The sequence below is a fragment of the Sorex fumeus genome, unplaced genomic scaffold (genome assembly GCF_029834395.1).
Source record: "Sorex fumeus unplaced genomic scaffold, SorFum_2.1 ptg000110l, whole genome shotgun sequence".
Classification (NCBI taxonomy): domain Eukaryota; kingdom Metazoa; phylum Chordata; class Mammalia; order Eulipotyphla; family Soricidae; genus Sorex; species Sorex fumeus.
The window spans coordinates 4,347,769-4,361,161 of record NW_026606167.1 but is presented as its reverse complement, the minus strand read 5'-3'; the positions used below and the strand labels follow the sequence as shown (position 1 = coordinate 4,361,161).

At 54.2% G+C, this 13,393-nt stretch overlaps 1 protein-coding gene across 1 annotated transcript in view; it reads right to left on the bottom strand.

Moving 5' to 3' along the window:
• RBFOX1 (RNA binding fox-1 homolog 1) overlaps positions 1 to 13,175 on the bottom strand; it is a 1,027,611-nt gene extending 1,014,436 nt beyond the window's left edge. Inside the window, exon 1 of the mRNA XM_056135038.1 lies at positions 13,117 to 13,175. The gene's annotated coding sequence lies outside the window, so the exon portion shown is untranslated. The remainder of the gene's footprint in view (positions 1 to 13,116) is intronic.
• Between the last annotated feature and the right edge of the window lie 218 nt (positions 13,176 to 13,393).

Below are 13,393 nucleotides of genomic sequence, written 5' to 3'. Positions count from 1 at the left end.
AATGATCCTTGAGCGCAGAGCCAGGACTTAACCCCTGTGTATCACTGGGTGTGAGACCAAAAAAGCGAAAAAATAAAAACAAACAAAAACCACCTTTGTTTGATAACTAAGATTTTTTTTTCCGAAACAATCAGGCATGTACTGCTTATGTAATCAAGCCCTCTATAAACGGCTGGCACTTGAAGGTCAGGGACGCATCAAGAGACCACTCTGGGTGAGATAGCTGACCCCAGGATACTGGAATAAAAGTCCTACTGCTTTTACATGATCGTGTTCGTTTTTCTGTCCGTCTCACTGCTTGGCAACCCATAATCCCGGGTTAATACGGAGACCCTCAACTTTCCCATTTGCTTCTTGAATCAAGGCAAACCCATGCCACGTTTAACGTTATTGAGCAGAAGAATCTCCACTCTAAAAAAAAAAAATTGATGGTGATTTTAGTTTGCTGTCATGTTCTTTACCTACAAGCAGTCTATGAAATCACTATGTTCTCCCAAAGGTTAGCACAGGATGGTTTTCTTGTAATTTATCCAGCAAAGGAGAAAGGAGGACATCATTTCGTGCCCTGAAAAATCCATTTTCTACTAATTTAATGGATAAGAAATGATGGGTGACATGCAGTATTTTTTTTCCAAAGAAAAACTCAATAGATTTCCAAAGCATTCATTTATAGAATACATTTTAAAAGCCAAGTTCTAATGCCTCTGAGACATAAATGTGAGCATGACACTTAATCTTGGGATGGCACACAAGAAATGTATCTTTTTTTTTTTTAAGTTTAAAATCGCAATGTCTTCAGATGCAGGGGCAACAACTGAGCCATTCCATAAAGAGAACTCCAAAAAAAAATTACATAATGAAAAGCGCATGAAAAAGTTAGATAAATCCTAGAAAAGGCCGTGGGAGGAGAGAAGTGATAATGATCGAGAGGATTTGAAAGGACACAGTAAAAATTCAGACTAGAAATGGAGAAATAACAAGACTCAGAAACCGGAGATGCAAAACAAACAAAACCACTATCAAACAGCGTGGGAAGAACAGGAGCTGGGGGAAAGGTGTCAGGAAACCGAGAATAGCATCCACGCCACTGACTGCCCCCCTGATAATGAAGTTCCACCGGTGTTTGCCGAGCCTCCAAACCCCCCTGGGGAGCGACAAGGGCCATGTTTCGTAAGCAGTTGCCAATCTATTCATCCATCCACGCAACCTCATCTTGATAGGAAGAAGTAGGAAACTTCACAGACGCTCTCTCCCCATCTCCCAATGCTGCAGTTCCTGCCGGCTTGCTTTAAAGCATTTGGAGAAAAGGGTAGAAGCCAAATGAAAGTAAATTCTCTTTCCACCTTCCTGTCCTAATAACATCCATGCATCCCTGTGGCACCCTGGCAAGCCTATCTGTGTGTGTGTGTGTGTGTGTGTCTTTGCAAAGGTATTCACCAACCAGAGTGGTTTTCGAAAATGAATCATCGCCTGAGTCCCTCTTTTCCCCACTAGACACTGTGATTCTCTCTGCCCTGACGGCCCCTCCCATGAATGCGTCTTACCATCCTTGTCTGCTTCCTGATAGCTGCTCCTGGCTGTCCCCTGTTCTGAAATCCCGACTCCCCATGGAGAGTGCAAAGTCTTATTTATGTCTGGAAGTTATTTTCCCCCTTCCATTTGACCAAAGTGCTTCACGCGGTGACAGGTACATAATAAGTACTCAGTAAATGCATGTTGATTGAATTTCACTCTGCCTGTCTTACGCTGCCGCAAAAAAGTCACTTAATATTGCTTTCATTTTCAGAGCGATTGATTCAATTATTCTCCCTCCCATCTTCAGTGCAGCCGAACGCCCCTCCCTGGGCATCCCTGCATTAGTGCCGTCTGCATTTGTCTTCCGTTTGTGTCTAACTAAACTAATTATTTTCCTGCTACCTCACACCCCAATGGTGTTACGCACACCGCTGAGACAGCCCCACTCCTGCAGGCATTGCTTGTAGCTTTTCAGCAGCCTGTTGTACCAGGGGTGACAGGACTATTAAGAATGTCAGCCTTCAATGCACGAGGAACTTATGTAAAGCAAACGGTGTCATCTGAGGTAAAACCAGTAGCAGCAGCAAAGGGAAGTGCGGGCGCCAACAGGACCGCCTCCCAGCTAATGTTCACAGGGGAAGGGAAACGGGTTATTCATCCTCGGGGCAAGAAAGCGAAAGAAGAAAAAAATGGAATGAGAAGCCAAGCAGAAACAGCCTCGTGATTTCCGGGGAACTTAGAAGGGACTGGAGGCCATCACGGGAACACCAAAGTACTGAGCAAGTGGTTGGGTTTCTGCAAGGCTGCTGACTGATGGACCGGCGGGTGGCAGAAATGTTGATACAGACAGATAAAACCTTGAGCTTGCTCACATGTCCACGGCGACTGCCCGTCCACAGTCAATAGCATTCACCCTCCCCGGATCATCTCAACACGCTTCAGCGCTGGGCTGGCTTCCACTTTGCTTCGGTCCAAACCTTCTGAAGGCCGGTGAGTGAAGTAACATTTTTTTTTTTTGCTTTTTGGGTCACACCCAGCATTGCACAGGAGTTACTCCTAGTTCATGCACTCAGGAATTACTCCTGGCGGAGATCAGGGGACCATATGGGTTGCTGGGAATCGAACCTAGGTCGGCTGTGTACAAGGCAATCGCCCTACCCACTGTGCTATTGCTCCAGCCCCTGAAGTAACATTTTTTAAAAGCACAAGGATCACCACGTTCCTTACTTTGGGGACACTTAGGGCAAAACTTGAAATGCGTGCTGTGGTGGAGACCTCGCTCCATCCATCCTGCAGCCTGTGGCCTGACCCCGTGCCAATGCCCTCTTCCCAACTCCCCTGCACCAAGCCTTCAAGATCTCCAAGTGCCTCACAGAGACTCTTCCCTTTAACACCCCCCATGGACGCGAGGTCTTGGACGGCACCAGTCAACTGACCACGCTCTGCATACTCACTCTTGCCTCACTGCACTCCCTACTATGTGCACGAAAACGCCCATTCTGCAGAAGGTCTAAGACTGTAAGGGTGAAACTGATGCCATGACAGGTGGCAGAAATGAGAAAGATCAGCGAGGCCTCAGGTTCAGTCCCTGGAACTGAAGCAGATTCAGTTTCCCAGCAATGAAACAATGTGCAACTATCTGGAAAGTTCTGGGTCCAGCAAGTGGGCTCAATCAATCACTCTGACCCCAGTCAAAATGCCCCAGAAATTGTCTTTTGTTAACGGTAAAGAATGATTAGCTTATGTAACCATAAACCGTTGCTGTTATTGGAAACTATTGTTTAACTGTTGCCTGATCACTGCTGCCAGGGTGTTTGCTTAACTTTGAAACTTTGAACCCTATATACACCTTGTGATTTGGAGTCCGGGTCCTTGTCAAGACTCCACTGTGCTGGATGAGACTCGGACCCTAGCTCGAGCTAGCAATAAAATCCCTTTGCTTTTGCATTATCGTGTGTGGCCTTGGTCTCTCCACAATCGGGTATTTGAAACTCGGGCACAATAATACCTGTTTGTCTGCAGGTTATGGGCCCCAGGAACTTGCCTGATTTCTCCTTGGGTCCCCAGGGGCCAGAACCACACGTAACATCCACGAACATCCCTGGGGCTTTGCTGAGGGAAGTCAGGCTGGAGCCACGTGGCTGAGACAGTGAGAGGCAAATCCTGTAGTGGTCTGAGGCCCCAGGAATGGGGGGCATGGCCTGATCTAAGGTCCAAAAGCTTGACAAGCTCCACCAAGGTGTTGGGGCTCGGGTCCTGGGGACCCTGGGCAGGTGGAGCTGATGGTACTTCTGAACTCTGTGTCCCTGGGGTCTTCCCTACCTCGTGCTCATGGAGATGTGCTCGGCCCCACACCTGGCCTGGGCCAGTTCGAATCAATGAACTTCACACCTGTTTCCTAGGGACAGATCCAGACTGGGGCTCAGCACTGCGGGCAGCGACCGCTAACACAATGCTCTTGGAAAAAAAAATTGTTTTTCCTGCTTTCTGGGTCATCACACCCAGCAATGCTCAGGGGTTCCTCCTGGCTCTGCACTCAGGAATTACTCCTGGCAGTGCTCAGGGGACCCTCTGGGATGCTGGGAATTGAACCAGGTCGGCTGCGTGCAAGGCGAACGCCCTCCCCACCTCCCCACTGTGCTATCGCTCCAGCCCCTTGCAAATGTTTTGAAAGAAGAGGTTGATCCTTCTGTGATGGCAAAGGGATGGGGGCAGGGGACTGGACTTGGCAGACCAGCAGCGTCAAATGGACACTGACGACAGCCATGGATTTCCCTGAGACCCTGTCTGGATAGCGTGATGGTCTCTGTCCGTTCCCCCCGTCCCCCACTTTTCAGCTGCATTCCAGGCTCTTTGGAACCCCCTCTCGGCTGGTCTCCGATTAGGACGCCGCAGTGTGTTTGCTCTTTGTGTGCCAAATTGGCTATTGGCCAAGCCAGGTTCTTGGGGTCCCAGGGGACACTTCCTCATATGGCCCCATGCCCAGAGGCATGTTTATCACCTTCACTGCCTGTGAGCAAACAGAGACTCAGTCCCCTGGGCCCGGCAGCAGGAAGGGCCGGCTGAAAGCCAAGACTGGGTCTCTGTGGGTCGGTCTGCATGCTGAAGCCTTATCCCCAGGGCACGGCTGCCTCTCCCTCTTCCACGGAGAGCCCTGGGCTGCTTCCCGAGAATGCAAGGGATGAGAGTCACCACAATTCACCAGCCACATGCAGCATTTGTGACCTCTTGCCAACAGAAGTGGGCTGGATACCCCAGCCCCAAAAACTGGCCACGACACGGTGTCTGTCACTAAATCCTAACACGTGACTGGGGAATCCAACCAGGACACCCAGAGTAGAACCACCCCGGCCAGGTCCTGCACCATGGCTGCACCTTCAGATGGAAGCAGCAGGGTCACCCCCCAGCTCAGGCTGGTCCCCAGAGAGCTGAGGGGGGGGGGGGCACGGGCTTCAAGGATTGATGGACAGTAGAACAAGGACCCACCGTCCTGCCTGGCTCCCACTATTCTGGGCTCCTGAAGTTAAGCTCACCCCAGGCATCTACTGAACCCAGGCCGCTGAGAGCCACAGGCCCACCTCGGTGAAGACCCTCCTTGGACAGAGGAGAAAGTGAGCAGCGGGAGGCGGCCTGGGAGCAGCCTCAACTCCAGCACCAGACACTTTTCAGGAGGGGCTTCGTTTCCCGAGAGCCCCCCAGGGGCGAAAATGCCCCCAGATCTACCATGACAAGCTCTGAGCAAGCCAAGGTGCTGAGAGGAACAGACAGAACTGGGAACCTCGCCACAGAGTGTGAGGCTGGAAGTGACGTCATGACAGGCTGCAGCCAAGATGAAGTCTCAACTAGGCCTCAGTTTCTCTTCCCCAGAGACAGAACTGGCAGTTTCTGGTAAACTCCCAGTTGAGTAATGTGCCGAGATAAGGAATTGGGCAGTTGGGTCATGAGGGGTCACTGTCCCCTCCTTAGAAACTGTTACTGACCATCGTCTCACTGCTGACCACTGTTGTAACAGGGTAGATGCTGAAAACAGACCAGTATATAAACTGCTCTTAACTTGAACCCTCTACAAACCACTGGTGGTTTGGAGTCGGGCTCCTTGTCAAGGTTCCACTGCGGTGGATAAGACTCGGACCCTAGCTCGGGCTAGCGCTGGCTGGAGCTAGTAATAAAGTTCCTTTCTTTTGCATTATCATGTGTGGACTGGGTCTCTCTGCAGTTGGGGATCTGAAACAGGAGGCACCCCTCTGGGTAATCCCTGCCTGTTCGTGACGGGGGCCACCCCTCAGGCTAATCCTGGAGGGAGACCCAAACCCCATGGCGGGCCCACGAGGCCCAGCCCTGGGACCGTGCGCCCAGGGACAGCTCTGCGGGCTGCCTGGCGAAGGTGTTTCTGGGCTGGGGGGCAGGCGGACTCGCTCCCTTCCACGGCTGCAGAACCACGGCTATGGGTGGGCGACACGTTCACCTGGCTTTGGGAGGGGGAGGGGGCGCATGGACACGGAAACAGAAGTCAGGGGCCCTTGGAGCGGAGCCCCCGGGAGGGAGGGGCTGGCTGGGCACATGCGCGCCCAGTTCCCCCTGCCAGGAGCGGAGGCGCCCGGCCCATCTGCTCAGGGGCCGCGCAGGCAGCCGTGTCTCCAGCCTGGACGCCGGCGAGGCCACTGATCAGCGGCCAATCTGCTGGAAATCGCCTCTGGTGATTAGTGCGCACTGACTCGGGAAGGTCAGGGCCAGGGCCGACCCTGTGATTAATGCGTCATCGAGATTCTGCCCGCGAGCAGCTTTATGGACCTGGCGGCGAGTCTGCCCGGCCAAGTGTGGACGGCACTGCCAGGAGGGGGCGGCCGGCCAGGCCTGTGTCCTTTGGGATGGGGGAGGGGGGGCGGGAAGGCCTGCTGTCATGGGTATGACCAGCCCACCTCCCTGTCCCTGCTTGTGGGGTTCTGGTCTGTCCTCTCTTCCCCGCAATGAGGCAGAGCCCCGAGCAGCTTCTTGTGCCCAAAGCACTTTCCTGAATGCAAGGGCCGGCCTGGGTCAGCTGCTGGAATATTCCAAGCGTTCGGCCCGCATCCAACCCAATGCTTTCCTCAAAGCCATCTGTGGGGGAACAAATGATGACAGAACCAGGGTAAGAAAGCTGGTATACACATCCCTGTCAGGCCACAGGGAGCTGGACTACATGTGCCCCACGTACGTGTCACAGTTCAATGCCCCACATGTGCACGTGTCACAGTTCTGTGTGCCCCACATGTGCACGTGTCACAGTTCTATGTGTCCCACATGTGCATATGTGCCACAGTTCTATGTGCCCCACATGTGTATACATGCCACAGTTCTATGTGCCCCACATGTGCACATGTGTCACAGTTCAATGCCCCACATGTGCACGTGTCACAGTTCAATGTCCCACATGTGCACGTGTCACAGTTCTATGTGTCCCACATGTGCATATGTGCCACAGTTCTATGTGCCCCACATGTGTATACATGCCACAGTTCTATGTGCCCCACATGTGCACATGTGTCACAGTTCAATGCCCCACATGTGCACGTGTCACAGTTCAATGTCCCACATGTGCACGTGTCACAGTTCTATGTGCCCCACATGTGCACGTGTCACAGTTCTTCAATCATGGGACCCCGGGCCAATGAGTGGGCCAATCCGTCAATGGATACACACTACATCTGTGAGCACACATGCACATCCAAGTCAGCACAAGTGCATACATGACGTGGGAGGAGAAACGGCTCCCCAGTTAGGAAGCTGTTCTCAGTAACAATTGCCGGGCCACATTCCGGCGGCAGATACCAGGCATGGAGTGGGGGTCGCTGCCTTTGAGGGACGCCTCCCCATCTGTGGAAATGATTCCCTTGGATTCAGAAGAAAACGAGCCCCCCTCAAGGAATGCGAGATGCCGGCACAGGGAACGATTTTGTCTCTTTGCTCGGACGCACGTCACCAGCTGAAGAAATACGCAGTTTCCTCTCCGAAGACAAGAACCTCAAGTCCTTGCTTCCATGGCTTATTAATCAGCCCATTCACCATAAATTGTGTTTGTCCTTGGCAATTTCGAGCCATTGCCACCGTTTGTCAGTGTCTTAGCACAACCTTGCAGTGCGCCCCTGAGTAGAAATAAGAAGGTATTTTGTAGAAAGCTTGAGTCATTGTTTTTGTTCGCTCATTCAATAGGGAGCTGGGGAGCAATCAGGAGGAATGCCGAGCACGCGCCTCCCGGGGGCCTCTGGCGGCAGGAGACGCCTTTACGCGTTTCTAATTCTCGGAGGTAACCCACTGGTGTGGCTCCAAATGGTGGCAGGGAGGAGAAGGCAGAATGTCAGTACAGTCGGAGCCTGAACCCAGTGGTGGGTTCTCTTGTCTAGGGCCTGGTGGGATCACGTGTCCCCACAGGTGGGGGTCGGAGTGGGGAGTGGTCTGTGCTGCTGCTGCCATCTGTCCTGCTGGAGATGGTGAGATGTCCTTGGGTCCTCCCAGCCCTGGAGAGAGTCAGTCAGTCTGTCTGTATGTATCTCTCTCTCTCTTTCTCCCTCTCTTTCTCGCTCTCTCCCTCCCTCTCCTCTCTCTCTCCCTCTCCCTCTCTCTACCTTCTCTCTCTCTCTCCTCTCTCTGTCTCTCTCTTTCTCTCTCTCTCGTTGAGTCACAAGCTCTAGGACGGAAATGGTGTTTCTGCTACTGACTCTCCCAGCTGGCCATCACGGCCACCGTCACCACCACGACACTTTCTCATCACCGTCGTTGCTATTTTGATGAGGAAAATCAAGCCAGATCAGGCAGCTGCGTTCCCTGGTCACGGAGTCAGCCCACAAAGTCAGAACACAGCCGGGCTGTCGTGATGCTTCCGAGACGGCCCTGGATTGGGAGGCGGGGTCGGGCTCGTGGAGAAGAGACCCCCAGTGTCCCGGTCACCAGGCCAGGGTGGCCGCGCACAGCATCAACCCACACAGGTCAGTGGGGGGTGGCGACATCTCCGGGCAAGAGCAGTAGGGAGAATGGACACACACGTCATCGGTGGTCTCCCTGTCCAGCGGGAGTGACAGACAAGACCCTGGAGCACATGCCGCCGGTGGACAGTGGGTGCTGTAGCGAATGGGCACGAGCTCCATGTCACCCTCTCTCCTGCTTACCCAGGGCCTCGGTCCCATTCTCACCTGGGTCTGCCTTTCCAACGTCCGTCTTTCCTTATCCTCCTCTGCCCCGAGAGAAGGGGGCAGGAGTTCAGGCCCCTCTGGATGCACCTCTCACCTCTAAATCAAACAGACTCAAAGGTCCCTGAGCGGCCAGAATGACCAGCAGAGTGTGGACCGGGCTCCCAGAAGAACTGGAGCAATTTGTGTGGTGTAATAACCCACAAGAGACCAAGCTGCACGCAGAGACAGTGAAAATGAGTGCCACGAGGGGCCCAACAGGCCAGGGCCAGTACCCACAGTGGGATAGGGGGTGCAGGCTCACAGTTCCTGCCTCCAGATCCTGGGACTCCCCCTGATGGCAGCCCTCGTCTGCTCCCATTCCGGATCCACGGCAGAGAGCAGGGCAGCTCCCTGGACACTGGTGCCCGCCTCCTCTCCCACCAGCCACTGTTCTACTATTTCCTGCTCTGCTGCGCCCCAGATTCTAAAAATAGTAGCACGGGGTCGACCATTAGGAGAAAGACAGACGTGATGTTTTCTTGAACCCAAGAGCGGAGATCCAGGAACTGGCAGAGGCAAGGGGGAGGTTGTGAGTCGGGCAGGGGGGACAGCTCTCTGCAGAAATGGAGGGGTGAGAACAGGCAGGGCATGCCGCCAAGGAGACCCCAGGCAGGGGGGTTTGGGGTCGGCTCACAGACCTGTTCAGAAGTGCCGAGGTTGAACTGGGGGGCTGGAACCAATGGGATTTCAAGGCACGGTGCACAGAGGGACGGAGCACTGTGTTAGCCGGGAGTTTGCTTGCCAGAGAGAGGAGCAAATGCCGCCTTTCAGGAGTGTGAGTCCGCCAGTACAAGGGATGGAATACCACAGAGAAGGACATCAAGGTGGACGTGGTGGGGGGCGTCAGGGCGGCTGACAGGGGAGCGAGGCCCTAGAGTGACAAGCCAGCAGGAAGAGACAGAGCAGCCCTCTGGGGTCAGGAGCAGGGACCCCCTCTTCTCCTGCTGGAGGGAGAGTCAGCTGGAGCCAGAGCCCGAGGCCCATGGTCCTGGGGACTGGGATGTAGTCACACAGCATCGGGCCGTGTGGGCGGGTGGGGGCGAGGGCAGTGTCGGGCATCGGTGCTGGGAGGACCAGAAGCTTCCAAGGACCCGGGCTGCAGGTGGCAGGAAGTTTCGTGTCAAGCTGGGTGCCTGTCCCACAGGTCCAACCACTGACAGATCAGGGGAAGAAACTCCAAAGGCCACAGCATGAGGAAGAGGGACAGAAACCCCTCGCCCTGGCATTGTCCACCGCCATCAAGAGGAAGACAGGGCCACCCCGCTAGAATTCATCCCCACGTCGCTGCCCGGGTCGGTCCCTCCTGGCGTCCAGCACGGACTGCCTACCGCGGCCAGGCCTTCCTCAGGGGCTGCAGGGAGATGGCCACCACCTGCATGATCCAGGGACTGACCCCTCGAATTGGCCACAAGTGGCGACATGGAAGGGGAGAACTGGACAGTCATTTCGAGGCTGTCCCTGATGGGGGATGAGGCACATAGAGACAGCAGCGGGGGTGGGGGTCAGAGCGATGGCACGACGGGTGGACAGTCACCCTGAATAGAAGGAGAAAGTTCAGACCCAGGCCCAGTCCCAGGGGGCCTCTCTCTGGCCAGAACATCCCTGCTCCTGCCACAGGACTCCTTGTAGGGGCTGGAGCGATAGCACAGAGGGTAGGCCATTTGCCTTGCACGCGGCCAACTGGGGTTCGATTCCCAGCATCCCACAGGGTCCCCTGAGCACCGCCAGGAGTAATTCCTGAGAGCAGAGCCAGGAGGAACCCCTGTGCATCATTGGATGTGACCCAAAAAGAAAAAAAAGAAAAGGACTCCACGTAACTGCACGTAAAGTATAAACTTTTACATCATCAGGTGTCAGCCATGCTGTTTTATAAGAGTCTATCTCACGGCAATTCAATTTTTAAAAATCTATAATAAATAAATAAATAAATATTAAGTCAATGAGCCCATAAATTCTGTTCCTCTACCCCAGTGGCCACCTTGCAGGGTCCTGGTGACCACCCTCGGGCTTGGGGTTCTTGCAGTGGACCATAGGGAGCAGCACTCCCCAGCGTTCGTTCCACGTAGGCTGGGCTGGAGGTCCAGGCCCGGCTGGAGAACAACCCAGATGTTCATTCCCAAGCCTTCACTCGATTCCTCACTGGCACACGCCCACCTGCAGCCTGAAGGGGCAACACAGAGTCAGGGTCGGGGAAGAAGCAGCAGGAGATTTCCCCTGAAGCCTTCATTCACCCTGGGGCCCCACCCAGCAGGGGCTTCTCTGGACAGACCGAGCCCAGCAGAGAGCCCAGCGGAGTGAGAACCCAGCTCAGGAGGCTGGCGTGTGGCACTAACACTGTGGGAATCGCACACACAGTTCCCGTGTGTGTCCACAGGGGCCCGGGGCCAATAGGACCTTCTGGTAATAACCACAAGTGGAGACGCAGCTCTGGAAGGGCTGCCAAGGGGGCAACAAGGGTCTGTATGTTTTTTCCTTTTCTTTTTGGGTCACACCCAGCGATGCACAGGGGTTACTCCTGGTTCATGCACTCAGGAATTACTCCTGGCAGTGCTCAGGGGACCCTATGGGATGCTGCGAATTGAACCCAGGTCGGCCGCGCGCAAGGCCAATTCCCTACCCTCTGTGCTATCGCTCTAGCCATGGGTCTGTATGTTTTGACTCTTCCCAATGCATCTGTCGATGTGGAAACGCCACACGTGTAGGCAAATGAACACGCGTTCTTTACAACACCGCGGTAATGATTCTGGGGACCAGAAACTCCCCAAGGTTAGAAGCTCCAGCCCCCACATCCAGGTTCAGAACATTAATTCCTGTCCACAAAGCAGAGGCTTGAGGCGTCCTGAGTGGGCAGATAGGAGAGGGTGGGCGTAGGCGGAGGAGTCGGCCTGGGCACCCCCCACCGCCTCCCCGACCTGCTCCGACTTGGGCTCCTGGAGCCGGCAGGAAGCTGGAAGTACGGAGCCCCAGTGCACGTTCAACTTCGCACCAGAGAGAATGAACAGACTTGATGCCAAAGAGCCCCTCTTCTCCCCTGACAAAACCTTGCCATGTTCGGAAACTGCTGGCGTCTGAACTTCAAAGGCATTAAGAGATAGATGTGGCATGAAGGGAATTAGATGCAAAATTTCCTTTATTATCGGGAACAAAAGCGGTGGGTGTAATCTCCTGTGAGATGCACGCCCTCACCGATCTGGGCAGTAAGAAGCCGTGTGGAAGCAGAGCAGGGCTGTCCGCTCACAGACGGGCTTTCTCTTCCCATCTCCTCCCACCCGGCATCGCGCATTCTGGAGCAATAAGGGGGCCCAGACAAACCACCGAGGGCAAAAGAATTCCCTTTCATCCCGTCTCCCCGCGGCTGGAGTCCTGCCGCCTGCAAATCTCCCGGCCCCTTAATGGTATATGATGGCTCAAATTATCCCGCACCGCTCTCGGGAGTAGCACGCGTTGAGAAATTCTCCAAGCAAGAGAGGAGCTGCGGCTCATCTCAAAAGAATAAATACTTCCCTGAGCAATCCTTGGGAAAGTTGCATGTGAATTGCTTGGATGCTACATATTTATTCATAAATCAAGCTGTCTGCTGGTAGAACTCCTTCAGAGGACAGCTGCTCTTGGAAGTTGGATGGAGGTACGGTGCACACCCCCACCCCACCCCACCCCCCCAAAAAAAAACCCCAATGCATGCATCATGAACAAGGCAGACAGAGACGCGGCCGAGGCAGACCCTGCTCACATGGGAAACCCAGTTCTCGTGCCAGTGAGAAAGACGCCCTCAGAAGCGGCTCCCCACTTGTGAAATTCTCCCTGTGAATGAACCCCACATTTTCAAGTACAGAATCTTTTTTTTTCTTTTTGCAGTGATTGTTATACAGCCATAGGAATGGGTCTCATTCTCCTAAAGAGCCTTGAATATAATCTCAGGGCTAGGATGAAAGAGACGTTACTGGGGCCTGCTCGAGGCAATCGACGAATAACAGGATGATGAAATGAAATGAAACTATACAGCCATAGGAATTCTGGTTCCGGAAGAGCCCACCGCCCAGTGCTCCTAAGTGCAGAGGAAACAGGGGTGGCCTTACCAACTCCCATTCCTTTCTACTCTGCAGGTCGGGAGACAGAGAGGCACACATTACCGTCTCCCCAAGAGGAAATCTTAGAACCCCCCAAAACAAACAGCACCTCTGCTAACTGCCAACTCTCCAGGGCGTGCTGAACCACTCGGCCCCCAGGTGCAAACACGCCGCTCGGCTCTGGACCTAAAGCCCCGGTTCACAATCAGAGGCCCAGGCAGTTGCCGGCAAATCCACAGGAAGCTCAAACCTCTCTGCAGACAGCTGCAAAAGCCAGGGTCAGAGGCAAACACGCAGGCGCCGCAAACAGCCAAAGTTGCTGAACTCACCAAATGCTGAGCTGGGTCCAGGCAGCTGCGGGTTCCCCTCGCATGAGTTCTCGGGGCTGTTTCCTAGAAGAGGAGAAACGGCGAGAGGTTACTCCGGAGGTGCATGTCCACACCCCTTGGTCGGTCTCTAAAGTCAGGCTCCCGAGCCACATGGAAGGGATGACTCAAGGATGACCAGGATTGGGCTCCCACACGCCCTGCCACGGACTCTCACTCTCGCTTTCAACACCTGGCTGTTCCCTCTAGGCGTTGCTGGTTTGGAGAGCACACCAGGCCG